The 24604-nt window shown below is 41.4% G+C and overlaps 1 protein-coding gene across 3 annotated transcripts in view; it reads left to right on the top strand.

Annotated features, from left to right (window-relative positions):
* The first annotated feature begins 1217 nt into the window (after positions 1-1217).
* Positions 1218-24604, top strand: part of NEXMIF (neurite extension and migration factor) — a 243768-nt gene continuing 220381 nt past the window's right edge. The window contains exon 1 of one of the 3 annotated variants that reach the window (XM_038417423.2): positions 1218-1335. The gene's annotated coding sequence lies outside the window, so the exon portion shown is untranslated. Of the gene's footprint in view, positions 1336-1491; positions 1802-24604 lie in introns of those variants that run through there. The other 2 variants (XM_038417424.2, XM_038417420.2) reach the window with 2 other exon arrangements.

Genomic DNA, 24604 nt, shown 5'->3' with positions numbered 1-24604 from the left:
AGATGCAATAATGTACTCATGTCAGCTTTCTCCTGTGGAAAAACAATTCACTAAGTACCCCTGCAATTTGGCATAACTTTACACCTGTAGCAGTCTTGGTTCATGGGGGAACAATGTAACTGGAAAAACACTAGGTATGTTCAAATCAGGGTTCAGGTGTGCTGGAAGAGCTGTGTGTGAGAATCCAGGACTGGAATAGGAGAGGGTGCTGCAAATTAGGATTGAGAGATGCATTGACAGAGCTGTACCAGGGACAGTAATGGAATGGGCAGGAAGGTGGGTGTGAATTGGATGGAGGTTGAAGGTGAAGTATATTGGTAAAGCAGTGTGGGAGCTCAGATGTGGTATAGGATACTACAAATCAGAATGAGAAGCATTGGCAGCAGAGCTGATTTAGCGCCTAGAACTGGAGTAGCAGCTGTCTTTAGCCTTTTGGAGTGCAGTCACAGAGCATACAAGGGCCTAGATGTGGTATAATAAGGGGTGCTCCAGGGGCGGACTGAGGGGCTTTGACCTAGTAGTGAGGCAACTCTAGATGGGACAGGAGCGGATGATGCAACTTGGCACCAAGTCCCATTGAGGGGAGAAAGCCTTGCTCTCCACCTGCCTGTCTCATGCCTTTCTCTAGCCTGGCAGGTGCCCATACTTCCCAAGAGGGGTAGGAGGGCCCCAGTCCCGCTCTTCTGGCCCCTGCTCTGTCCTGCACCTTCCAAAGGGGAGGCTAGCCCTTCTCAAAGTATGGTAGCTACCCTTATGGGACCTGGGGGAGAGGGAGCCTTCTGGGGGACGGTCCCTCCCCCTGCAGCAATGGGCACACTCCCGTCCCGTGCACGATGAAGTGAGCTGTAGCTCACGAAAGCTTATGCTCTCATAAATTTGTTAGTCTCTCAGGTGCCACAAGTCCTCCTTTCCTTTTCCCAGGGGCTTTGGAGAGGGCAGCAAGGGAGAATCCCAGGGCACGGGGGACATGATGCCCTCATCCTCCCATGTGCGGCAAAGCCTCCCCTTCCCCGGGGGCTTAGATCCACTGGCTTTTCCCCCGGCTGCGAGTCACTGACTTCCACCCGCCCGCCGCCCCCGGGGACAGCCCGGCTGCACCCTCCCTGCTCACGCAACCAGCCAGGGGAGCCTGGCAGCGCGCGCGTTCCCTCCGGCTCAGCGGCCGTGCACCAGCGCTCGGGCGCGCTCCGCCGCTGCCGGGGGTGCGCGCCCTTTATGACAGGTGGCCGCGCGTGGCGCGCTCCCGGGGAAAGCAAGGTGGTGGGGGGGGGGGAGGGGGAGAGAGAGAGTCGGTCCAGCGGCAGAGGAAACAATGGCAGCGGCGACAGCAGCGCTGTAGGCACCTTCTGAATGGGAAAAAGCAACCGGGGTGGGGGCGGAGGAGGAGGAGAGGAAGAAACAGCCGCGGCGGAGGAGGAGGAGGCGGAGGGGAGGAGGGAGCTACCCGCCCCCCCCGCAGCAAAGCAGGGGGCCGCCGGCAAGCGCCGGGGGACTGCGAGCGGGAGCGGGCCGGGGGGGCTCGGCGGCCGGGGTCCCCGGCATGGCTGCGGGGCCGGGGGGGCTGCCGTGAGCCGCGCCGGGCGCTAAGAGGCGCGGGGAAGCGCTGGCTCCATCAGCCCCCGGAGGAGGGAGGCAGGCGCGTCCACCTGCACGCACGGGAGAGCCGGGCTCATGGAGCGGCGGTGACTGCCGCAGCCGCCGCCGCAATCCCCAGCCTTGCCTGCTGGAGGAGGGGGGGGGGTGACCCCCGGCCCGCCCCACCCCACGCTCCCCCGGCCCCCCTGGCGGGCCCGGTGCCAAGGTAAGTCCCTGCACCCAGCAGCCGGGCGGGCTGCGCTTGCTGGAGTTTCTCTTGGGGCGGGGGCGGGGGCGGGGGGTGCGCGCCCATCCTGCGCTCTCCGGGAGCCCCCCACTCAGCCCCGGCCAGCCTGGGAAGGCCTTTTCCTCTGTGGGGAGACGCAGCGGCCGCACACGCAGCCCCGAGCCGGCGGCTTGCACGGCTCCGATAGTGTGTGTGTGTGGTGGGGATGATTAGAAATTGCATGTTTGAGAAAAGGTCTGTCTCGTTGCCGTCTCTTGCCAGGAGGGAAACATAAATTGTGTCAATCAAATTCCTCCAACCTTTCCGGTGTCTCTGGTGAGCAGTGGGAAAGCGGAGAAGGTTTCCAGGCGACTTGGGGGGTGGCGGGGCACGAGTTCAGTTTAACCCTCCCCATTCCAATCAATCCAGGGGGAATTCTCCAGAGAGGGGAATATTGAGTTTCCATGCTGTTGCTCCTGACTTGTGCCTCTTTTCTTAAAATACTGAAAGTGGAATTTAGGGCAAAGGCTTCCAATAATTAATGAGTTGCTTTAATACGTGTTGTGAGGGGAAAGAAAAGAGAGACTTGGATCACATTGTAAGGCTCGTGGGGTCACCGAAAGTGTGTGAATATCACAAATGAATAGATTTTCTGCTGTGGAATCTACTTGTTTCGGAATTTAAAATAGACGTGTGGTTTTGTCAGCCCAAAATTTGCCCTCTGAATTTTTGAATACTTCTAGAAGTTTTTGTTTTAAAAACTACCCTAGAGTCTACTGGTTGTAAGTCTTTCTGTCTTTGGGCAACTGTTATTATTTGTTTAGTACATTCCCTGTTTGTGTTCACAGAGAACTGTTTGACAAATATATATTGCTGTTGGGTATTCTAGTATTTAATTTGTCTCTGAATCTCTGGTAAACTAAATTTTGGTAAAAATATGGTATTAAAGCACTTTGAAAGAGATTGGATGTAAGCTATTTTATTTTCATGCATTTCAACACTGATGAGATTTCTGGTGGGAATTAAAATATTCCACAGTGAGAGGAAAAAGATTCTACAAATCAGTATCATCTGAACTACTGTAGGCCATTTGTATTTTCTGTGTTTCTTCCTTACACTACTTACATACTGGGTAACATATGACCAGGTTTTTATTTACAGCAATGATATTTTGAATGGTGGAAGAATTTATATTGAAACCTTATTTTTAGCAAGGAACAAAAAAAACACTGAAGTAACTGTCATTTCACATATTAAACTAGAAAACTGGCTAATCAAATAAAACTGGCTCATTGTCTGAAACTCTATCCCAGTGAAAAATGCGGCTGTGAATATAATTAACCATCTGTCTAGTGAGCAATTGAAAATTGGGCTCATATATTTTTATTTCAGTGTCTTCAGTTCTGAACTGCTTGTGCATTTGTGCAAGAGTGATAACAGTAATGTATTTTGCTTACTAAGTGTACTATATGACGTGTCTGTTTTAATATCTGATTTTTAAAAAAATTAAACCCCAATGTTCAAAATTAATTGTGCAATTTGAAAATGGAATGTTTACAATATAGTAACCAAATCAGTTCTAATGGACTAGTGACTAAATCAAAGGCTATACATTTTGTCTCTAAAATGTCATCCAATATTTTACCCCCTGCTGAAAATATGTAGTGTACACATTCATTAGGTGAAAGGATTTTTTGTGTGTATCGGGGGGATGAAGAGGAGAGACGTGAATGTGTGAGGGGGCAATCTTAAAAAAAAAAAATTCTTTGGTCTTGGAATCTGTTCTGAGCCTTCCCCCATCTCTACTTGGTGGTCTGTTCATCCTTTTTGCCCCTTCCTGGCCTCTCTGGTCAGCTTGCTTGCAATCTATTCACATCCATCAACATCCTGGTATTCAGATTTGTGTTCGCTGTGTTTTTAGGTACCTGCTGTTATCAGTGGAACAGTATGGTAATGCAGTAACCACTGTGCCAACAGCAAAATATCTCTGCTAGAAAGTGTGTGTGTGTGTGTCTGTGTGTGTGTGTGTGTGTGTGTGTGTGCACCCGCACGTGCGCGCGCACACAATTTTTTTGTTTGTTTAGGTATAGTGGGGGGGAAATGACAGCACTCAAGCAGGGAGGATGCAATTAAGTTACTTCAGCTGATACCTAATACAAGAATACATTTGTTAAAATATGTGAACTGTGCACAAGGCAGAAATCTTCAGTGAACCACTTTTTAAACAAATATTTGACAAAAGAACAGACCTGTTAAATGGATAACAATTATGTAAGCACATGGTGGGGCTTAATGTATGTCAAGTCTGTTAAATAAATCAACCTGTTCAATGAATAAATCTGCTATGCACCAACACTTTATTTTTTAAAAAAGGCAATAAACCTAGTTGTGCATTTAAGATCTCTCCTGCTGTTTATATGAATCTTATGCCCAAATCCCTGATAAGAGAAGTCTTGAAGGTGCATATATGTGTATTTCAAAGTAGGGGGAGGAGAGATCAGTAAGTAATAAGATAGATATTAAAAATACACAAAGATGTGCTTAAGGATTCGCAGTGATATAATTCTCACTGATCCATGTCTTGATTGAGTATTTGCTTTGCAGTGGCAATGGCCCATAAACAGCTACATTGATTTTGGTTTCTCTGTTCATGATGGCAGTTTCTATGAATAATTATTGTCCCCAAAAATGCTAACTAAGGAAGAATGGCAGACCCTAGTTGGTCTACACAGCAGTACAGTATCTTTCAGATTGTGTATCCGGCTGAAAATAAAGAGTGCTAGTTCAAGTGTTTCTACACACAACAGAAATGTAAAAGGAAGATAAAAAAGGGGAACAGACCAACTAGTTTTGCCATTCATGTTTCCCCCGCCAACCTAAGAAGCTTTCATCTCTGTACCTTACCAAGTTGCTTATAACAGTGACTTAGCTAACCTTCCTAATTGTTCTGGATTGGGAGGTCTCTTTTCAGTGAAAAAGATCTTGACGGATAGACATGAACTTTTCCAGCTGGTGCAAAACAGGTAGTAGTAGGTATATATGTGAAATGTAAGGCAGATGGTACTTTAATGGAATACTCTCTTCCTGAGATGATGACTCCTGATGGATATTTGTGTGTGTGTGTGTGTGTGTGTGTGTGTGTGTGTGTGTGTGTGTGTGTAATCTTTCTGTTTTTATCCATCCAAAATATGTCTGGAAAGGAATAGAAGAGTGAGTGTGTGTTGCACGCATGCAGAGCTGAGGATGAAGCACGCAAGAATGGGGACAAAGAATTCTCAGTTCAGGGGATCAGCCTATGGCATGATTTTCCAGACGAGATTAGACAGATCCAGAATCTAACCATTTTTAGGAAATGCTGAAAAACTTTCTACTCTTGAGAAAGCCTTTCCACCTTTGTGAGAATGACAGTCACAACACCAACACCCCCACCAGTCGCCCCCTACAATCAAACACAAAACCCCAAACTAGAAAAGAATAACCCATCTCTTACCTCCCCACCCATCAAAAAGAACAACCAACCAAACTGAAACAGACAAATGAACCAACCAAAAATCTATCCCAAGTGGAATCCCCACACTCCGAAAAGGGAAAAGAACCAGGGATCCCACGAAGTCAGCTAATACCTTGCTATTCCCAATGTTTTATGTGTAGTGTACTCAGATACTTCCATGATAAGTTGAAGTTTAAAACCCCAAGATAGGTAGGTAGTCTGTGTGGAAAAACAAAATAAAATTGCCATTGCTGCTTAGTAATGACAATTTTCAGGGAATAACAACAGACTATATTAAGAATCCCGAGTAAAGGATTAATAACTCTGAAATAGTTTACTTATTACAAGGTTTTATACACTCAACTGGAGGAAGAGTGTATATTTAGTCTGTTGTAGATCTGGAGTAGTTTATCCCAGTTTAGAATTGGTTTTACAATCAGTATCCATGCATATAGTCAGATGCTAGAGAGTCTTGATTTTGTGGAACCATCCAATAGTGAATAAATGAGCCATAGTGCATAAAACCAAGTGAACCATGTTTCACTGACATCTTGTCAGACCTCCCACTCCTACCATTCTTGGTATTATCTCATCATATAGTAAGATTGCAAGCTGTTTGGGGTAGGAGCTTGTCTTATTTATTATAGTTACTGTATGCCTTACACAACAGGGCCTTCATCTTATGGCTGCTAGATGCTGCTGCAATACAGTATTAAATAATGTGTTGTGTTGTCCTGTAGCGAGTGGCTAAGCTTAACAAGTTTAAGGTAATTAATTAGTTCTGGTTTCCGGATGTCATACATGGATTTTGCATAAGATATTCATAAATTTAGGGCAAGCTGTTTTGCTATCAGTGTAAATGTGTTGAAAACCTCAATTTCACACCCAGTGACTTTACTAGCTTTGCTGATACCTAACAAACACAGAGTTGGCATCAAAGTTATTGAAGTATCCATCATTTCTATAAAACAGTTTTGAACCTTCACCCATAAATTATACATAATGGGGTATTCCCACAAACAACAAAATAGTTGCTTTTGGTGAGTAACATTTTGGACAATTAGATAGTAGTGCTAGCTATATTTTGTTAGCAATTCCAGGGGAATAATACAGGCTGGGTAAGACTGTATTTGTGTGACTCTGTTGCAAATTAATGTCTCCGGAGTGACAGATAGCAAGGGCTAGGCCAGTCAGTCTCTAATATTTCTGTAGCAATGTCTTCATTCAGCACATGTATCAAAGGATATCTTTCATCTAGTGTATTTGTCAGATCATGTTAAAATTTTTAATTTAATCTTTAGGCCTGCTTGCATATTGAAGGTGTTTCTGTATGTCTTTTATATCAGATGATTGTAGAGATCTGGATGGTTGTAAAATCGCTTAACTCTAGGTACATGAAAAATTGTTCTGTTTCTATATTGTGATTTTGCTGCAGCTATATAGAGATATAACCAGTTGCCATACCATGCCTGTGGTCCATCTGTCCAGTCCATTGTCCTGTCACTGACCCTGTCCAGAACCAGCTTCCTCATAGGAAGGTGCAAGAAACCATGCAGTAGGCATTTATAAGGTAACCTGCCCTCAGAGAAAGTTTCCTTCTAACCCTAAATAGTTAGAAGTTGGGCTTATGCCCTGAAGCAAGGGAGTTTATAACTTAAGCTCTTGTTTTGTTACTGAAGTCATCAAATCTTGATTTAAAGACTTAAGTTACAGAAAATCCAACATTTACTCTAGTTCAAAGCAGCAAGTAACCCACACCCCACACTGCAGAGGAAAGCAAAAAATTCCCCTGCTCTTTGTTAATCTGACCTGGGGGAAAATTCCCTCCTGTCTCTAAAGATGATCCTGAGCATGTGGGTGAGATCTACCAGTGAGACCACCTGGGAAAGAATTCTTTGGAGTAATTCAGCCCTCTTCATCTAGTGTCCCAACTCTGACTGTTGAAGATATTTGCTAATAGCAGTTGCGTTTGGGCCATATGCCATTGTAGACAACCTCATTATACCATCTCCTCCACAAACTTACCAAGCTCAGTCTTGAAACAAATTATGTTTTTTGCCCCCACGGCTCCCCTTGGAAGGCTGTTCCAGAACTTCACTCCTCTGATGGTTAGAAACCTTTGCCTAATTTCAAGTCTAAACTTGTTGCCAGCCAGTTTATATACATCTGTTCTTGTGCAAAAATGGGCCCTAAATTAAACAACTCCTCTCCCTCTCTGTTGTTTATCCCTCTGATGTATTTATAGAGGGCAATCGTATCTCCCCACAGCCTTTGTTTTGTTCGCCTCAACAAGCCACGCTCTGTAAGTTTCCTCTCATAAGGCAGGTTTTCCATTCCTCTGATTGTCCTAGTAGCCCTTCTCTATACCTGTTCGTTTGAATTAATCTTTTTTAAACATGGGAGACCAGAACTGCACACAGTATTCCAGATGAGATCTCACAAGTGCCTTGTACAGTGGTAATAACACTTTATTATCTCTAAGTGAAGTTTGAATTCAGATATGAACTTCCTCAGACGGTGGAAGAGTTTGGTTTCCAGTTTGGCTCATTATAGAGTGACCTGACTTGCAAAGCTTAGTGCATAGATGGATCTGGACTTCCCTAAGATTGGCAGAATGGTGAGGTTATGTATCAGGTGTTCTGGTTCAGCCCTATCTATAATTACGAACATTGTTACCCTTTCTATATAGAACATTTTCATGTTTCTTCATCCCATGTGGGATTTTCCTTACTGTTTAATTTTATGAAAGTGGTCTTTACTGTTTTGTGGTTTTTTTTTTTTTTATGGTTAAGCTTTGAAATTATTCTATAGTTCCTAGTGCAGGAGGGAGCAATGGGGTTTTTGGAAATATGATTAGGATTTGGAGACAGTTTCAATCTTTCTCTCCTTTATAGGGTTGCTAGTTTGGGTTGGACGTATTCCTGGAGGCTTCATCATATGATATCATCTTTAATTAAAGATTTATCTTTAATTACTGGAGACTTCAGGACAATCCTGGAGGTTTGGCAACCCTACTCCTTTAGAAGTTCTATACACAGCATAGCATCTTAGCATCATGGTGCAATTATTTCTGGAGTGCTGTAAGTGTACAGAGAGCAGGTGGTCTGCACCTCTCATGCGAGAGCTGCAATTGTGAGGTCATGCAGACATTTAGAGAGAGATTTTTTCAATAGAATTTGGCTCACATTGTGCAACCCTGTAAATGACTAGTTTTTCAAAGGAATCCAGTAACCAGAAGCTTCCATGCGGAACTCTGGGAGCTGCTGAATGTTGAGTTCTTTTGAAAATCTGTATATTTATTTGCCTTAGTGAGACCTGAGTTCTTTTGGAAATGTGGTCCGTAAAATCCCAAGTATTATAGAAATCTCTTGTTTGTTATGCTGTACAGTGTTTCAAAGCTGCATTTGGAGCCACAAACTTGTAGAAGGCCAAATTCTTTCCCACCCTTCAAAGTTTTCTCCCAGAGGCACTTAGACGTGAAAGTCACAGTGCAAAACGGCCAAGAGTAGAGACTAGAAAGTCCACAGATTTTGTCTCCTGTACTCAGAGTAGCAGCCGTGTTAGTCTGTATTCGCAAAAAGAAAAGGAGTACTTGTGGCACCTTAGAGACTAACAAATTTATTAGAGCATAAGCTTTCGTGAGCTACAGCTCAACGTACAAGTGACTAACTACAGTCTGTAATGGGGAACAAGAGCTGAGGCCTTATGAAAAGCCTATTTATTGGTATTAATTATTTTTTATTAGTTACGCCATCAATAATTGATTGGCAGTACAAGAACCCAAAGTAAAAAATATTAAATCTTCAGAAGTTTTTTCAAAGCTTCCATTTTTCATAAGAAGCTTGTGTGACTTCAAATCTAAAGTCTCCAAAGCTTTTTTTTTTTTTCCTTCAGAAGTGCTATTGAAGCTCTTTTTTTTTTTTTTTTTTTTTTTTTTTTTTTTTTAATTTTTAGCATTTTAACTGAAACTACTAGTTTTCCACATCAAGATGGTTCTTTCCCATCTGCTGCAATAGCCAGGTCTTCTGGTCTGGTCAGTTAGATTCCTTCCGAATATCTATTTTAGCTGCCATTTCCCTCTGTGACTGATCTATATTTCACACTGTAGTTGGTGCTTAAAACAAGCAGAAACACATGCAGCCTTGGGGGTGGAGGGACTTTTCAAGTCAGGATGATATCTGACCTTCATAGTTGTTGAATAACTACAACAAATTCTTTAACTGCTTCACTGAAACAAGGGTGTATGTTTGGGGAATTAGCAAAGATGAAAGGAATGAAGTGTCAGTATGGCTTAGTTGGTAGCATGGTTTTCTACAGGTCACAAGGTCATGGCTTAAAATCCCAAATCCAGATTTATGGCTCATGCTGACATTTTGGTGCAATACAGATGGCTGACTGGTGCTGTCCTGCAGATGAGATATTAAACAGAAGTCCCTCTTGGCTGTCTCTGATAGCTGAGCAAGTAAAAATTAAGGGTTTGATTTTTAAGAAGTGTCTCAGATTTGTTAATGCAAATAATAGAGTAGAATCATAGAATATCAGGGTTGAAAGGGACCTCAGGAGGTCATCTAGTCCAACCCCCTCCTCAAAGCAGGACCAATCCCCAACTAAATCATCCCAGCCAGGGCTCTGTCAAGCCTGACCTTGAAAACCTCTAAGGAAGGAGATTCCACCACCTCCCTAGGTAACCCATTCCAGTGCTTCACCACCCTCCTAGTGAGAGAATTTTTCCTAACATCCAATCTAAACCTCCCCCACTGCAACTTGAGACCATTACTCCTTGTTCTGTCATCTGCTACCTCTGAGAATAGTCTAGATCCATCCTCTTTGGAACCCCCCTTCCTGTAGTTGAAAGCAGCTATCAAATCTCCCCTCATTCTTCTCTTCTGCAGACTAAACAATCCCAGTTCCCTCAGGCTGTCCTCATAAATCATGTGCTCCAGCCCCCTAATAATTTTTGTTGCCCTCCGCTGGACTCTTTCCAATGCTTCCACATCCTTCTTGTAGTGTGGGACCCAAAACTGGACACAGTACTCCAGATGAGGCCTCATCAATGTTGAATAGTGGGGACTGATCATGTCCCTCGATCTGCTGGCAATGCCCCTACTTATGCAGCCCAAAATGCCGTTAGCCTTCTTGGCAACAAGGGCACACTTGACTCATATCCAGCTTCTCATCCACTGTAACCCCTAGGTCCTTTTCTGCAGAACTGCTGCCGAGCCATTCGGTCCCTAGTCTATAGTAGTGCATGGGATTCTTCCATCCTAAGTGCAGGATTCTGCACTTGTCCTTGTTGAACCTCATCAGATTTCTTTTGGCCCAATCTTCTAATTTGTCTAAGTGCCTGTGTATCCTATCCCTACCCTCCAGCGTATCTACCACTCCTCCCAGTTTAGTGTAATCTGAAAACTTGCTGAGGGTGCAATCCACACCATCCTCCGGATCATTAATGAAGTTACAGTATTGAACAAAACCGGTCCCAGGACTGACCCTTGGGGCACTCTACTTGATACTGGCTGCCAACTAGATATGGAGCCATTGATCACTACCCGTTGAGCCCGACGATCTAGCCAGCTTTCTGTCCACCTTATAGGCCATTCATCCAGCCCGTACTACTTTAACTTGCTGGTAAGAATACTGTGGGAGACCATATCAAAAGCTTTGCTAAAGCCCAGATATATCACATCCATTGCTTTCCCTTCATCCACAGAGCCAGTTTTCTCATCATAGAAGGCAGTTAGGTTAGTCAGGCATGACTTGCCCTTGGTGACTCCATTCTGACTGTTCCTGATCACTTTCCTCTCCTCTAAGTGCTTCAGAATTGATTCCTTGAGGACCTGCTTCATGATTTTTCCAGGGATTGAGGTGGAATTTTTTGACAAATAATTGTGGGTGTATTTGATAGCATAGTCACAGCTAGCTAGTTAATTCAACCTGAATATTGGGTGGACAGATATCTATAGTTGGTATTTAAGGTGCCTTTAGTAATTTAGAGAGGGCAGTGCCAGAATTTTCTGAGTCAAAAGATGCTGTGACACTTAACTTTTTTGTTTTTGTTTTTAAACATGAAGGGGTATTTCTGGTGTCCTGACGACCAATTCCTCTGTTTACATGTATTTTAAAATATTTGTTGTTGACCACACAGTTTTTGTTGCATTTCTGTATGGAGCAATGTGCAGTGACTTCATAGTGTCTAGTTGGATACTTCTACTTTAAAATGGCCCCGTATAACATAAAGTTCTTCTGTCTTTTTAAAAGAAATCCATTGTGTAGTAGTGTGTTGTACATTTTTGCAACATAATTAGATAATGTTGGGATGCAAGATCTAGTTGACACTGCTGATGTGGGCAAAAATATTGCAGACTCTGTGGTGATACCAACAAAATAGTTAATGTATAATATTGAAACATGTGACTACTAATAACCTAAAACATCTAAAGGTTAAAGGAAGTAAAGGAAAAAGAGCCCAACCAGTCATGACAAAATGCATTAAAACTCATCAGCTGCATCTGCTATATAAATCAGTGAGTTTTTAATTGCAACAAAATCTTAGTCTTCTTCATCCATAAAATGGAGTTAAAAGAGTTTCTTTGATCAGCTGCTCTGTAGAAAAAATAACTTTGCCTATCCCAGTAATCTTTACCTACTTAATTGTCCTATTCATCTGATCAGGTCATTTGACTGAGATATAGTAATAAGATTTCAATAAGATGATGATTCTTTATTGTGCCTCTATCTCTCTCTAATTTATATTAAACCCTTGCCTAATTTTTTTTATATTTGAACCCTGGCCTTTTCCAATTTTGTTTATTATAAACACTAGCCTTATTGAGTTTAAATGAATTTCTAGATAATCCATTGTATTGCAGAAAATATCTGTTTTGAAAAGATCAGTAAAAGGGTAAGTTTTTTAGATCAGGTAGATTAATTCATCTCAGCTCCATGATGTCTAACATAGCAGTGAGTTCCATGGTCCGAGTCTGCAATGAATTTAGAGATTGTATTTTATACTATGTCACATTAATATACATTTTCTACTTGTATACAGTCTTACTCATGCTTTATAGATGGATTAGACAATAGTGCTGAATAGCCACTAGAATGTGATGTGAGATTTGCTCTTTAGGAGCTCTGGCAGGTAGATTGCTATTAGTAGTGATGAAGAGTTACAAATAGCATTAGCTTGTGATCGACATATTGACCATTACATGATGACTGGTCTGTGGAATTACTGACTTCTGATTAATGTATTAAGCAAACTCTGTGGTATCCCAATCTTCCTTGCACTAACGACTGGCAGATGTTTTATTACTGTTAACCAAAAAGACCCACATAGTCTTTTCAGGATGTTGAGGGGTGCTACTGTAGTAAGTTTTTCAGCTCCTCCTCTTCAGTTACAGATAGCTCAGAATTTCACAGGCTAGTCCAGGACAGATTTAGGAAGGCCATAATTTAAACCTTCGATCATAGCAATCAGTTTAGATTTTGGAGGTTATCACTGCCACACAAAGTCTAGAGATTTTGAACAAAACTTCTGTGATCAGCTTTTTATCTTCCTAGGCACCCAAGACCAACCCTGACCTTTTGCCATCCATTTTCTGAAACTATAGGAAGAGGAGAGACACAAGAATGGGGTGGAGAAAGCTACTGAAAAGGAAGAGGTAGAGAGGTTTCAGGGAGGTAGCAGGTCAGAAATTTCAATGTTGTTGACCGGGCAGGAGAAGGAAATACTGCATAAGTTATGCTTCAGAACTGACTGTACAATACAGTACTGAATGTCTTTATCTGTGCACTGATCGATAAGCTTGTGCATGGGGGAGCACACACATCATATTCCAAATGCTTACTGATTGTGCAATTCTTAAATTTTATATGAAACCTTTGGGTTGCTTTTCCCCATTTCAACCTGTAATAAACCACAAAATTAATTTTGCTGCTGGAGGTGTGCCACATGTGAGTTCTGGTGCCAATATTCTACTCCGTGACATTCAAACGAAAGGAGATATTACAGTGCGTGCAGTATGTTCAATTGCGTTAAGCTTGTGCATGTGCTGAATGCAACCGGTAAAGTCACACTTAGATCTCAAGTACAAGTAAATAAAAAGTCGAGGTGGTAATTCTCAATTCTTAAGTAACCCCTTAATCTCTTAAGTACTGCTATACATCTGTAATTTCATTAGTATCTTGAAAGACCCTTTTGCCATGTGTAGGGGCAGAATGGCATCCTGGGCTATTAGCTCTTAAATTTTGAGCATTAAAGACTGGAGAAGTCATATAGCTAAAACATTGTGTACTGCTTAAAACATTTGGAGGGTACTGGAAGAAGAGGAATACTCTCCTTTGGATCCAAGGATAGTTGTGTTGGGTATCCCTCTAGAAGATAACTCTGTTACCACTCGCCCACAAAAATTTCAGCATATTTTTTTTTCTTGCACAATTCTATGCATCCCATGATGATGGGCTGACAATATATGAATAGAGCTGGTAAAGATCACAGTATAAGCCCAATGAAGAGCTGTTTTGTAGTCTGTAAAATGAAGGGAGCTTAAAAAATAAAAACAACTCCCCCAATAACTTGGAATTCTTGCCTATGTACATAATAGTATGAAATCAACCATTTCTTTAATTTTATTTCCTGTGAGACAAATTCTATGAAAGCAAACTTCATAGCAGATTCTGAAATCATATTTAAAATTAAGTTACATTAGGATGAATAAATTACTGCCCATGTGCAGTAGTGAACTTTAAGCATGCACAGTTCTGTCATTAAAAACAAAGTACATAAATGTTTTCAAAGGGCCTCTTACCTATTGATAATATGATTTAAGAAATACAACTTTTAAAAATTTACTGAAACTCAGTGTGGGTTCAAAATTACATGCAGTTTTGAAATTGCCAGATGGAACAGATTTGAAAACAGAAAGCCCCTTCTTTTAGGTGTTCTCAATAGTATTAAAAGATTATAAGATTAAAAAAAATCTAAAATATGTGAAAATGGTAAATGTTTGTTTGTTTGTTTTTTAAAACTAAATACTTGGTATTTCCAGCTTAGTACCTTTCAGTGGAGGTTTTCAAATTATAAACACAAATTAAGTAAGCCTTACCACTACCCCCAACCTAATTTGTTAGTGAGAGAACTGAGTCACAGAAAAATTAAGTGATTTACTCAGAATTGCACAGTCAAGAATTGGACCCAGAAGTCCTGATTTTGCCCCAGTCCTGGACTCTATTTGTTGGATATACTGCCTATCCTAAATTGTTTGTGATAAATTGATGACAAAAATAAACCTTTATTCGGTAGACATCCTTTTGCACTCTTGGTACACTACAGGTAATTAAAGGAATTTATTTAAAAATACTTGCAAAGCAAAACAACCAATGACAAAAACAACAAAAGCCCTCCTTTGAGCTGGAATAATTTTTGCCTAGCTTTTACCTGGAGCAAACTGCCTTTGTTTAATTTGTTTTCCCCATCGAAATTATTGCCCCTGAAAACAAGAAATGAAGCAATGTAAACTTTAATTTATAGCAGTACAAGTAGGCTGGAAAGAAGCAGCTGCCAAAGGAGAGTATGGGAGGGCTGGGTAGGCATTAGGTTCCCAATGGACTTTCTATTATACAACCAGGGTTTGGTCAGGGTGTCAACTTTATGATCTTGTGTGTGTTACAGGGTGCCCTACCTGACTGCTTGTATCATTGTGATAAAGGCAAGGCTTCTGTTTTGGTAGCTAGGTGAAGTTATAGTTTGACAGTCTTTTACTCAGAGTCTTAAAAAGACTCTGAGTAAATACTTTTTCTATTGCAACCTTATGTCCTGCTCCCCAGTAAGTAGCAAACCACTGCACAGTATGAAGTGAATGGGGTGGAGCAAAAATTCCATCTCCTGGATAAAAAGAAATAGCTGAAAAACATTTGTCTAAAATTGAAGATTCATGCTGATATGAAGCTGTGTTTACTTTTTGAAAATTCAGTTTATTAAACTCAAGGCTGCAGAACTCCAGGGATCAGAGATGCTGTCTGAACACCACCTTACACACTGCACAAGCAATTTTCAAAATTACTTTTTTAATTAAAGTTGTATCAGTTTAAATGTGCATTAAAGGAAAGTTCACAATCTCTTTAACAGCTGAAACTGTGCTACAAATGTGGGGAAACCGTTCTCTCCTATCTAAATCTATCTAAAATGGTTCAGTGTTGTATGATGAAATAAATTTATATATGTGAAGACAGAGCGCCCACGTCTTGCCAGAGGTGTTAGATTATGGGCCAGACTCTGCTGGTTTATCCTCATAAACAGTTCCACTGACTTCAGTGGGATTACATGCATGAGCAAGGCAAGATTTGGTGCAAGGTAGAGCAGAGGAACAATCTACTCAGAACTCATTTAAACGGCAGTTGCCATTAACAGGGTTCTCCTGGGGAGCTATATGATGGGTTAAGTGTAAAATCTAATGTGTGGGTACATGTGGAAGGGAGAGAAGATTGCTGAGCCAGTCAGGTACTGTAGGGAATACACCTGAATGGAATATATTAAGAAGGGGTGAGGGGCAACCCTGCTAGCTGAAAATTACATTTAACAATTACAGTTTTTTTAAAACAATTAATTGAAGAGGATCTTGGCTTTTGGACATGGGAAGGTTGTGATTGTAGTTGTTGGGTGATCTTATCCATTTTAATAACATTATTCCTCAGTGTATAATCAGCTGATTAGGGCTGGTAACACTTCTGACAAATCTATTTACTAGCTCTATTATATTTCAGTTTTTGTTGTATATAATACATATATATAATCAGTTGTTTGGCCAAACACAAGAGGTGGGCCAAATTCATTCCTGTGTGGCATCACTGACTTCAGTGGAGTTACGTTAAGGATGGATGTAACACAATAACTGTAGATTTGATTGACTGAAATCTTAGTTTGAAGTGCATGGCCAGGTTTTTGCTCCTTTTGTTTAAATATTGTTTTATTATTCATTTAACTTTTATATTGCAGTAGTACCTAAAGACCACAGCTAGGTTGAACCCCATTGTGGTAGGCATATTATGAATGCCAGTCTCTGCCTCTAAGGTTGAAGCTGAACCCAGGCGAGATGGATGTTGTGTTGTGGGGCAGAGGAAAACATTTTGAAGCATTTTAAGCCATGGTGCAGTCTCCTTTGGTTGAAGGTACACAACCACAATTGGTCAATTCAGTCCATAGCTTAAGAGTGCTCCTGGATTCCTCTCTGATGCTAAGCTCTCATGTAGCAGCATCAAAAAATAATGCTTCCTACTATCTCCAATTGGCTGGGAGACTGCATCCCATCCTGTTGAACAGTGACCTGGCTTCAGTTATCCATGCCCTTGTCACCTCTCTGGACTGCAGCAATGCGATATACCTGAATGAAGACATCGGCAGTTAAAAAAACTCCATCTGGTACAGAATGTTGCAGTGCATCTCTTCAAGAACACAGTCTACTATGAGTACATCAGACCTGTTCTCTGCTCTCTACACTAGCTTACCATAGAACATTGATTCAAGTTCAAGGTCTCTGTCTTTCAAGGCACTCAGTAGCCTTTGCCCAGGGAATGTAAAAGATCAACCGAAGCTCCATGATAAAGACTGTGGTCCTCTGGCATAGTGGAATTGTCTTCAATAAAGGTAAAGCTAGTCTGTGCACGAGACAGAGTTTTCTTGTGGGCTAGCCTAAAACTGTGGAATGAACCTCACCACCTTCTGTTCTAAGAGCAAAACACAGACAAACACCTGTCAGAGATGGTCTGGATAATATTTAGTCCTGCCATGAATGCAGGGGACTGGACTAGATGTCTTCTCGAGGTCCCTTCCAGTTCTATGAGTCTATGATTCTGTGATCTCTTTGACCTTGCCTTCTCTAATAAATACATAGCTATCTATCTATCTATCTATATCTATCTATCTATCTATCTATCTATCTATCTATCTATCTATCTATATCTATCTATCTAAAATCCAAGACAAAAATGCCATTGCACACACTTCTCCCCCTGGGGAGAGGATGAGAGAATAAACACGTGACAGATATTAGTCTCATTACTTAATGCACTACTGGAAGGCACTCAGATACTACAGCGATGAGTGCACAACATAAGAACCCATATAGAATAGAAAAGAGTTTATAATCCAAAAGACAGGACATAACAGGTAGACGAGGTGGACAAGCAGGCTGAGTGGGAGAGGCAGATTAATAAATAATGTAATAGGAAGTGCACAGTTCTTAGCTATCGGTGGCAGTGATCACAGCTCTCCACCTGCCTAGCTGTTATCAGATTGCAGTTTCCTGTATGCGTTACAGAAGAGGTGAGTTTTGAGGTGGGCAAGAAGTTGGTGGCTTATGGATTCTCACTGGGAGCTTTTCCCGTCTGTGAGTGGCGACAAGTGAGAAAGCGGTAATTGTTTGCTGGAGAAGTAGGTGATCGGGGCTGGGGCAATTGGTGGAGCAAAGGCTGGGGTTGGCACTGTGATAGTATATTGGACGGGCGGGGTGGGGATAAACTGATGAGGGATGTGAGAGGGGGTATAAATTTAATACTTAGAGGCATCACTCAGTGGTCTGAGCATAAGAGCCAGAAATCTCTGAATTCCAATCCTAGCTCTTTCATTGACTACTTTTGTGGCTTTAGGCAAGCATCATAACTGCTCAGCCCCAGTGACCCATTTGTAAAATGAAATTATTAATACTTAAGTATCAACGTCCCACAGGTATTGTGAAGACTGGTTAAAGTTTGTAAAGTGCTTTGAAGATGAAAAGTACGCTAAGTGCCAAGTATTATAACTAATATATCAATTACCTTAAAATACACAGTTTTCAATTTCTCCTTTTGAAAAAAGTATTTCTTCTCATGCTAGTGTTGATTCCTCACCTTTTCTTGTTACTTCTGTGTTGCATCCTTTTGCTCTTTCCATGTACATTATGCAGTATGAATTTGTAATAAGTCTGTGCTCGAAAATCAAAACGTTCAATAATATGTCATTACTACAGAAATCTATGAACCACAATTGAAAGGTGAGTGGGATGTGAAAACCCCTGTGCTGCTGCTACTTCTATAGTTACTTATTCCCTAACTGGGTGCTATCCATGGCTCATTTATGCAGTGAGATTCACTTAAGTGAATATGTGATAGATATTACAGTAAGCCTATTTAAAGAACGCCTTTACATTGTATGAAGCCTTACAGATCTTACACTGATGGCAGAACCTTTTGGAAAAGTTGAGGAATAAATGTGCTAAGAGGCATATAAATGTGATGGCCCTTGTGGCTATTGCACAGGAGTGTTTGCCAGAAGATCTGCATTCTAACCCTGACTCTACCACAGATTTCTGGTGTGACTTTAGGCATATCTCTTAAAGGTCATCATTTTCCAAAGTAATGTGAGATGTTGGGTGCCCTAATTTTTATGAGCTCAACTGGACACACTTTGGATACGACTTTTATCTGTGGTCACAACACGCAACTCCAGGTGAAGTCAATGAGAGCTCCAAGTGCTCTACACCTCTGAAAACCAGACCCAAGGCATCTCAACTTGGACATCTGAATACTGAAAAAATCAAAGGCTTCTTGAAAAATTTGGCCTGTAAAACTTTCTGACCTTCTATTTTCCTATTTGTAAAATGGAAATGTTTCCTCTCTCACAAGGGGTTGTCTGGCTTAATTCCAAAATGCTGATGAAGTACTTTAACCACAAACTCTCTCTTCCTGTTAAAGGTGCAGAGGTCTTTTTAATAACCACTGTTGTTCAGGGCCAATTTCATGTGCGAAAAATGGCACCTCTAGCAGTTGTCCCTGAAAATAATCTGGGGAGGAGCCAGTTCTCAGCCTAAGCTAAGAGAGAGGAGTGTCACCAACAGCACTTTTTGTAGAGTTCAGGCTGGGTGGTGGATTCCCATTTAAGTATTGATCCTACTGAGATTGTAAAGTTCTAAAGTGGGGAGGTGAGGGTAAAAATATAAGGATGGGGAAAACGAGAACAAAATTAGGGATGAGAGAATAATTTATTCACCCTGAAGGAGAGGAAAAAGTATGATGTATCCCTTCTCCATCACTGAGTTTATCTAACAAATATATATAAAGTATACTTTTTCATTTTCCTTGTGTGCTTGCTTCTCTGAAATCCCCTGCCCCGCAAACCTTTATCTACTTTTCTGTTTTTCTCCATTGTCAAAAGCTCCAGATGATTTGATAAAGGTCTTCTCTCTCCCTGGTATCTGAGTTCACATAAGAGAATTAGAGGAAACAAGACAAACTTTGGTTCTAATAGCTTTCTCTCTAATTCTACCACATAATCGTGAGTAGCAGAATTTATATAATAGTATCTTGAATGTTAATAGACTTAATAACCAAATCAAGGGGGGCTGGAGGTGGGGAAGAGATCTCAACTTACCTTAAAGTTGCATCTAGATATTGAAGGTGAGAAACTCATCTCTGAAGAAGAGTCAGCTATTGGAAATGTATCTTCTGCAACTGGTAAGAGAAAACAGATGGGAGCCTATCCTAATCAGAATAAATCTCCCATTACAAGGAGGACTGGATTTGCCCTCTGTTACACCAATTTTACACTGGCTTAGTTAAAGTTATACTACTGCAAGACTACAGTAATGCAGTAGTGAATCAGGCTTGTAATACTTTTTAAAAAGTCAAATGAGGTCTGTATAAGATATATACTTACCTTGGGAATGATAAATGGGCAAGAAACTACCTTTATATAAATCTGTACGCTCCCAATGAAAAAAATCATTTCATTAATAATTTCTAGTTAGATCTTGCTCCTCACATCCATGGTATAGTATTTGTGATAGGGGACTTTAATTGGGTCCCAGAACTAAAGACAGACAAGGTGATTTAAAAAAAATAGAGCAGGGGAGAAAAATTACTGAAATATTGTTAGCAGATATATGCAGAGAGAGTCAGTATTGTTACTCCTGAATGGATCTGGTGCTTGTAGGCTGTAAAGATCTATATATGGTATATAGAATTGATATTAACAATAGTATTTGTCAGATTATGTCCCTCTGTATGGGCAGCTGTACAAACTGCAGGGGAGGAAAGATGAGGAAAGCACTGGAGATTGTAAAATAGTCACAAAAATTAACCTTGAATATGATATGGAAAACGCTACTGGAGGTTGCTTGATAAGGTCTAATGTCCTAAGGAAAAAAATGAAGCAAGGTACAAAGTCTGAAAGTCTTCATAAGTGTACAGTGTGACAGGATCCCCGGAGTGCATCCAGGGACTGTGGGACCACTATGCCCCCTTATCTCTCCAGCCTGGGTTGTCTCTCACAATGCTTTGCTAGTGACAAGCAGCAAACCCTTCCAGGCGCTGTTATCACTCAGCACGTGGAGCTCCACACCTAGCTAGATTGCACGAATGTTCCCAGAGCCACTCATGAATCACACAGAGAAAGGCACCATGCAAATACCCCCTGCTTCCAGCCTTGTACCCTAGGAATATGCTGTCTTGCATTGCTCAAGACTCTTTTTTGATTCATCAATAGAAAGTGGATATACTCCAGCATTCGTAAACCTAAGTAGATTTACCGAACACTTTATGCAAACTCCGTGGTAAAGATGAACAGTAAAATAAGTTTGATGAAAAAAGATAGATTTTAAGTGATTATAAGTGATAGGCAAAAAGTCAGTTAGTTACCAAAATAAAATAAAATATATGAACACGTAGTCTAACCTCTCAACCCTTTTAGACTGGGAAATATCTAGATTAAACAGTTTTTCTCACCCCACTGGATATTGCACTTTATACTACACAGGTTTCACCCTTGAAACCTGGGCCAGTCTCCTCTGTCAGAGTCTTTAGTCTTCTAAGCGTCCTTGTTGCTTGCAGCACAGGTGGGGGGAGGAGAAAAGGCAAAGCATGGGGCCCCTGTGTTCTGTTTTATGCCCTTTAGTCCATGTGCTTGGAGAACACAAGTCCAGGCATGCCTGGGTGGGCATTGCTGAATCACCAGACAAGGTTGAGCAATTCCCTTGGTGTGGCCTTGTGCAAGTGAGTCATTGCATTGTAGCTCCCTTGCTGGACAATGGCTGTTGATCGTTATTCGACATTCGCCCGGGCATTATCTCCCTGGTTATTGTCTTTGGGGAGCTAGTATCTGGGCGCTTCCCAAACCAACAGCATATTTAAGTGACAACCATACAATAAAATCTCATAACTTCTTATGCATTGATGATATACATATTTAGATGGAACAGTGGATTTCAGAAGATCATAACCTTTCCCATGATACCTTGCAAGGTATGCTTTATATGCAATATCACAGTTATATATAGATGAGGAATATGGGGTTTCAGGGTGCTCGCCCAAGGTATAGAGTGGCACATACAGAAAATCAGAATCAATACATAGCACATACAAGTGAAAGGGGAGAAGTTACTATACTATGCCGGGACAGGGCAGAGTGACAAATAACGTCAAGAGCAACAAAGCTGATAAAATACTGGCATATCTCCTTGGGAAGGAGAGTTCATCAGAAAGCAAGTTACAGTATTGCCAAACCCAAGTATTTAAAAATCAGAGATTTTAAAAAATTAATAGTTGGTAATGTTTAGGGCACTTACTTGGGATGTGGAGGTTCCAAATTCATGCGGTGGGGATCTCTGTCTCTCCTGTGGAACTTTCCATAAATAAGTACATATTCATTGTGCCAGAGAAACAATTTGACTCTATAACCCAGTGATTTGGGCACCACATCAGGCAAAGCAGGGACTTGGACTTGACTTTCCCATATCCCAGCTGAGCATTGGAACTATCAAGCTATTGGCTGTTCTAAAGCAGTTCTCTCTCTAAGTCTCTCCTGTTGGAGTTGTTCCACTTGGAATAAGAGAGGCTGAGTCTATAGTCCAGTGCAGGGGTTCCCAAACTGTGGTACGTATACCCCTGTGGCTGCATGAAACATCTCGGGGGGGGGGGGTATATGGGAGAAATGATGGATTTTATTTATTATTTATTGCATTTTCATAGTAGGCTACTCAGATGAAGCTTTAAAACTCTGTGGGAATTTGTTATATAAAATACAGTAGTTCAAGATGTACCAATGAGAATTCAGATTCACAGAGACACTGACGTACAGAGCCCTCACCGCTAATCACTGTACAGCGCGGGTTCAGTTGCTCAGCACCTGTCCAGTTTAACTAAGCTCAGAATTTAGGGTTTTTTTTGGTTGTATATGTTGCATTATAACTATACCTGTATGTAATAGTGAAATATGGACAGATGGCTAAAGATAGGTTGTGTTAAGAAGAACACATGAAGTATTGGTGATGAGAAGGATAGGGGTATGTAGGCAGCTGGCAGATCTGGAAGGGGGTATACGGGCATTTGGTCGATCTGCAAAGAAGAAAGTATGCAATAAGAAAAGTTTGGGAACCTCTAGTCTAGTAAATATGACATATCACCTGGGATGTGGAAACTGGCTTCCAGTCCCTGGTCTGAATCGGGCAGAGCAGGGACTTTAACCTGGGTCTCCCATATCCCAAGTGAGTGCCCTAACCAGTGGACTATTGGGTATTTTGGGATGGCGCTCTCTGTTTTTTTTGCAAAAAATAAAAAAATTTAAGGTCTCATTTTTGTCCCAATGGAGAAAGTAACCAAATATCAAAACCTCAAAAATTTTCATGAAATGGAATTCCAAATCATTGGCTGGCCTTGTGTTGGGATCATGGGCAGCCAGTGAATTGTCTGTTGGGGAGGCTAGCCCCTGGCCCAGCCTCTTCTGCCCCCTCTCCCACAGGAGCCCATAGCACCCTCCCTCACCCAAGCCATGAGCCGTCCGCGTGCCCCTTACCCCGGAGATCCAGGTGGCCGGGCAGCATGGCACCCCCAGCCCCTGAGCTCCAGGCAAGCCCCCACCCCAGCCCTGGAGGGTTGGGTGATGCAGTCCCAGGCCCTGAGTGCTAGGCAGGTGACGTGGCTCTGGCCCCAGCGCCAGATGCCCCAAGTCCCTGTGACATGCACTAGCAAGCCTGGGCTACAGAAGATTGGGAACCGGGAAAGAACTGCAGGAATGCTCCTAGGGCGGAGCATGGGTGGTGCTATGCCAGGCTGTTTAGGAAGGCACAGCCTCCCCCAGCCTATGATACTTGCTGCCTATGGTTGGTATCTTTTTATTTGCCTTCTAGTTTCTTAGTCTTTAAGGTCCACTGGGTTCACATTTCTAAGGTTTTCTCCACAAATACGATAGCTAGAAATTTACTTTGGTGGGAGGAGGAGAGAAGCTGATATTTTCACCTAATCATGTTCCTCCAGGAGCTGCAGCATTAATAAATACATTAAAAGTCAGGGGACTAGTGGTAAAATAGCAAGAGTTGGCAACGCTGATAGTTGTCAGAAACTGAAAGAGATAAGGTAAGAAATCCTAGGTTAATAGATTTTTTTTTTTAAAGGCTGAAAGGGACCATTATGATAATCTAATCTGATCTCCTGTGTAACACAGAACATAGAACTTCACCGCTGATTGCTGCATCTGGCCTAATAACTTTTGGTTGAACGTGAATATATGTTTTAGACTTCAAGTGATGGAGAATTTGCTACGTTGCTTGGTAATCTGTTCCAATGGTTAACGATCTTCACTTCTAAAAAGAAAAGTCTTATTTCTAGTTTGAACTTTTTTGTCTTCAATTTCCAGCTACTGGGTCTTGTTATGCCTTTGTTTGCTAGATTAAAGAGATTTCTTCTCCCAGAAATCTTTTTCCTGTATGGGTAATGGTAGACCATGATCAACTCCTCTTTTAGCCTTCTCTTCAATAAGCTAAATAAATTGAGTTTCTTTAGACTCTGAGTAAGGTGTGTTTTCCAGATCGTAAACCATTTTTGTAGCTTTTCTCTAAGATTCTAGAGATCTATTAAATCTGCCTTTCTGGATTTCCATGCCAATTTGTATATATCACAGGATGCAAATACAGAGCAGATATAGCAGAGTTTAAAGTAAAATTGCTATTTTTAAAAAGATGATGAGGCAATTTTAGTGCATTAGAGGTGCAGTATTGGAAGCAGACAACAAAAGAGTTATCAACAATTTTAAACCCAAGACCAGATGTCTATACACCCAAATTCTTTAAAACTTTTATGCAAGAACTGAACATATGTCCATATTAAGTAGAGTCCTGCTGAAATCTAGAAAAGGATATTCTCCTGGAAAGTGTGCAGCAAGTTACCATCACAGTGATACACAGGGAACATATACCTCTGAATGATTGTGGATCCTACATACCCATTTATCTTCCAAATGTACAATAGATATTAACATTTATGGTAAAATTTGATAATTAGAATAGAGACTA

This window comes from Dermochelys coriacea, chromosome 9 (genome assembly GCF_009764565.3).
Source record: "Dermochelys coriacea isolate rDerCor1 chromosome 9, rDerCor1.pri.v4, whole genome shotgun sequence".
Taxonomy (NCBI): Eukaryota; Metazoa; Chordata; order Testudines; family Dermochelyidae; genus Dermochelys; species Dermochelys coriacea.
The sequence above is the reverse complement of the archived record's forward strand: the minus strand, read 5'-3'. Positions and strand labels throughout refer to the sequence as shown.